This window comes from Bufo gargarizans, chromosome 8 (assembly GCF_014858855.1).
Source record: "Bufo gargarizans isolate SCDJY-AF-19 chromosome 8, ASM1485885v1, whole genome shotgun sequence".
NCBI classification, from domain to species: domain Eukaryota; kingdom Metazoa; phylum Chordata; class Amphibia; order Anura; family Bufonidae; genus Bufo; species Bufo gargarizans.
The window spans coordinates 138,577,596-138,582,459 of NC_058087.1; positions in this window are offsets into that span (position 1 = coordinate 138,577,596).

Genomic DNA, 4,864 nt, shown 5'->3' on the forward strand with positions numbered 1-4,864 from the left:
GCACGTGACCCTGTCCATGATGGAAGTTTATATGTGGGGACCGAAGCCCAGTGAATACAGTAGTGGACCCACAGATCCGAAATTGAGAGATGGGGAGCAGTTAAGTATACTTTCCTCCACAAGTCCGTAGGGTTGGAGGTGGTAAGAGAAAATAAAAAATTGTGGTCTGAACTCCTAATCTGCAGTACTACTCATGCATCGGGGGGTGGGGGCAGATTCCCTTTGAAAAACAGGTCAGTGTTGGATAGCCCCTTTAATAAATTAAACTGTGTATTATACAAAATATGCTATGGTGGTATTAATGTAGTTAAAAACATGAGGGAGGGACAGAGAGCATCAGCCTGAGTTTGTGATAAGTCAAGTGATGAATGTTATATATTTTTTTAGGTTGTCTTTAAATAATGCAGCTAAGCTGGAGAAAGTTATAGGCTACAGACACCTTTAAGGACACCTTTTTTGCATTATTATATTCCACTCATAGTTTTCTTTCAATTGGTCTTTTTATTTTCAATAGTTTTTTCCTAGAGCTTTCATTTTCAGTATATCTACAGTAGTGTTGAGCGCGAATATTTGAATAGCGAATTTTAATCATGAATATCGGCACTTTGAGAATTCGCGAATATTTAGAATATAGTGATATATATTCGTAATTTCGAATATTCTAGATTTTTTTTCATCATTAACCTCCCTTCTTGCTTGTGGGCCAATGAGAAGGCTGCAATGTCTGTCACGACGGGGAGTGGGGAAATCCCCCCCATCGCGCAATGTCCTTAGCTACCGGACTACAAAACAGGGAAAAGGGAGCTGGTGACCTCCTAAGAATTCCCTCAACAGGCCCTAGTCTCCTAGCTGTATGAGCCCTCTTCAAAGGTAAGGGGACTCATACCCACGTGCCTAGAAGTCTAAGTATCCCTGCATTGCCCTACAGCTGGTGACAGGGCAGAGAACACCTGTTCATCCAGGACACGAATGACAGGCGTTCTCCAGAGGCCCAGTAGCTGGCAGGGTGCAAGACTGTAAACAGTACAGCAGGTAAATAGCACAACAACACCACAAATGCTATCAACTCTTACCTGCCGCAGCCAAGATGGAAGGACGGCACCAACGACAACCCGGACCTCCCTGCGGCTACAAGAAACATGGAGGTTCCAGGCTGGGAAGCACACAGTCTTGCATATTGCTTAAACCCCTCCAGTGCAACATACACACACCAAAAGTGACACGTCAAGCAGCCATGCTGGTAATAACACCACAAATACCAGACATGGCACACCACACTAGACGTACAACAAAACCAGAGAGGAAGGGTATAAGAAACAGACACAAATAATAACAATGACAACTAAGGGTGGCTCACACAGCATGACACATTCAGCCAGGGAGCAGAGTTCCAACACAGACTGACAACAAGCAAACTCAAAACTGATCTCAGGCTCCACCACACCAACATATAAGGAGGCCTGAGGTCACACCCACCACACTCCAACAGACACACCCAGTGTCTCACACACACAGAAAGGGAATTAACCCTTCCAACACCAGGGAAGGGAAAACACCACTTAAAGGGGAAGTGCACACAACACATAACACCCCGTGCACACTGATAAAAGGCACACCTATAAGGAGAGGTTGCCAGGTGCAACCGCATGCCTACTGCAGCAAGCTGCCCAACACCGCTCAGGCTGCTCTGCTGCCACATACCCAATGTTGCCAGCGGCAACCACAGGTGAGGCAACATACAATAGCCCTCACCTGTGATTGAACACAACACCAAGACCGCAGGCAACTGCATGCGGCCACAAGTCACGACCATGACCAAGGGTCGTGACAATGTCTTTGTCTGAGCTTAGCAACATCCCTAGCAACCAATAGGAAAGTTGCCTACCCCTTTACTATATAAGAACCTCCCCAGCAGCCCTTGTACGCAGTATTTTGCAGATCTGAGAGAGACAGCAGGGTTATTGCTGTGCAGTCTGCTTTCCTGTGTCATTACATTAGATAGATAGTTAGTTAGCTTATATATATATATATATATATATATATATATATATAATACAGATAGTTAGTGGGACATAGTCAGTGTAGGTTAGATAGTGATATAGTGTAGCTGATAGGTTCTGCTGTCCATACATACAGTACAGACCAAAAGTTTGGACACACCTTCTCATTCAAAGAGTTTTGAACAACTGTTAAGAGGAGACTGTGTGAATCAGGCCTTCATGGTAGAATATCTGCTAGGAAACCACTGCTAAGGACAGGCAACAAGCAGAAGAGACTTGTTTGGGCTAAAGAACACAAGGAATGGACATTAGACCAGTGGAAATCTGTGCTTTGGTCTGATGAGTCCAAATTTAAGATCTTTGGTTCCAACCACCGTGTCTTTGTGCGACGCAGAAAAGGTGAACGAATGGACTCTACATGCCTGGTTCCCACCGTGAAGCATGGAGGAGGAGGTGTGATGGTGTGGGGGTGCTTTTCTGGTGACACTGTTGGGGATTTATTCAAAATGGAAGGCATACTGAACCAGCATGGCTACCACAGCATCTTGAAGCGGCATGCTATTCCATCCGGTTTGCGTTTAGTTGGACCATCATTTATTTTTCAACAGGACAATGACCCCAAACACACCTACAGGCTGTGTAAGGGCTATTTGACCATGAAGGAGAGTGATGGGGTGCTGCGCCAGATGACCTGGCCTCCACAGTCACCGGACCTGAACCCAATCGAGATGGTTTGGGGTGAGCTGGACCGCAGAGTGAAGGCAAAAGGGCCAACAAGTGCTAAGCATCTCTGGGAACTCCTTCAAGACTGTTGGAAGACCATTTCAGGTGACTACCTCTTGAAGCCCATCAAGATAATGCCAAGAGTGTGCAAAGCAGTAATCAAAGCAAAAGGTGGCTACTTTGAAGAACCTAGAATATGACATATTTTCAGTTGTTTCACACTTTTTTGTTATGTATATAATTCCACATGTGTTAATTCATAGTTTTGATGCCTTCAGTGTGAATCTACAATTTTCATAGTCATGAAAATAAAGAAAACTCTTTGAATGAGAAGGTGTGTCCAAACTTTTGGTCTGTACTGTACATACAGACATAGTGCTGTGATGTCACAAGTTCACAACAATACTTAGTGCACCAATCACTAATAAGTAGTCAGACCTGTTAAAATGTGAAGTTGCACGTATTGCGCTAAAATATTTGCATAATTAGTGCCGATTTCGCAATCTCAAATATATTGTAGCGCTCTATCTGCATATAGAGCTATACCGCAGGGATGGGCAAACTGTGGCTCTCCAGCTGTTAGAAAAATACAATTCCCAGTATGCCCAGTCTGCCTACAGCTTTCAGCCTACAGCAGGGCATGAGGGGATTTGTAGTTTTACAACAGCTGGAGAGCCGCAGTTTGCCCATCACTGAGCTCTAGCAATGTTCTGCCGTGCCAACCATTTTCTCCAGTCTCAGGAAGCTTCTAGCAGCTTGAAAAATTTAGCTTTAGTGACCCACGTCTGTATTGTGTGCGCTCTACGTGAATATTACATTGCCGATTTTTGCAATCAAGAAAATAAAAGTGAATTCTCAAATTCGCGAATATATGACGAACATTCTACAAAATATTAGCAAAATATTGCGAATTCGAATATAGCCCCTGCCGCTCATCACTAATCTACAGACTGTTGCTTTTTGCTTCACTGTCAATCTGTCTGATAGCTGCTCTGATGGCTGGATCTGTAGCCTTAGGCCTCATGCACACGACCGTTGTGTGCATCCGTGGCCGTTGTGCCGTTTTCAGTTTTTTTTTCGCGGACCCATTGACTTTCAATGGGTCCGTGGAAAAATCGGAAAATGCACCGTTTTGCAGCCGCATTCGTGATCCGTGTATCCTGTCCGTCAAAAAAATATGACCTGTCCAATTTTTTTGACAGACAACAGTTCACGGACCCATTCAAGTCAATGGGTCCGTGAAAAAACACGGATGCACACAAGATTGGCATCCGTGTCCGTAGGTTACTTTCATACAGACGGATCCGAAGACCCGTCTGCATAAAAGCTTTTTCAGAGCTGAGTTTTCACTTCGTGAAAACTCAGATCCGACAGTATATTCTAACACATTGTATTTATATCACTGGTGGCCAGTGTGGCACCTGAGGGGTTAATTGTGCTGATCACAGCCCCCTGTAAGAGATCGGGTGCTGCCAGGCAGCAGGGGGCAGTCATGTACACAGTTTGTGGTATATTCTAACTAGAAGCGTCCCCATCACCATGGGAATGCCTCTGTGTTAGAATATACTGTCGGATATGAGTTTTCACGATGTAACTCAAATCCGATGGGGACGCTTCAAGTTAAAATATACCATCGGATTGGAGAAAACTCTGATCCGATGGTATAAAAGGGACTCCTGACTTTACATTGAAAGTCAATGGGGACGGATCCGTTTGCAATTGCACCATATTGTGTCAACGTCAAACGGATCCGTCCCCATTGACTTGCATTGTAATTCAGGACGGATCCGTTTGGCTCCGAACGGCCAGGCGGACACCAAAACGACTTTTTTTTCATGTCCGTGGATCCTCCAAAAATCAAGGAAGACTCACGGACGAAAAAACGGTCACGGATCACGTTTTGCGGACCGTGAAAAAATACTGTCGTGTGCATGAGGCCTTATCCATACTTTCCTAACAGCCCATAAACACTCATTACAGCTACATTCTTATTAGATTGGTAAGAATTTCACTTAAAGTGTAACTGTCATGTTTTCATAAAAAAAAAATCAATTTTAGCATATGTTACTGCTGCAGCAGAATTATGCATAAAGCAATCGTTAGTTTCTTCACATACCACTGTTTTCCTTGAGTTTTTCCCT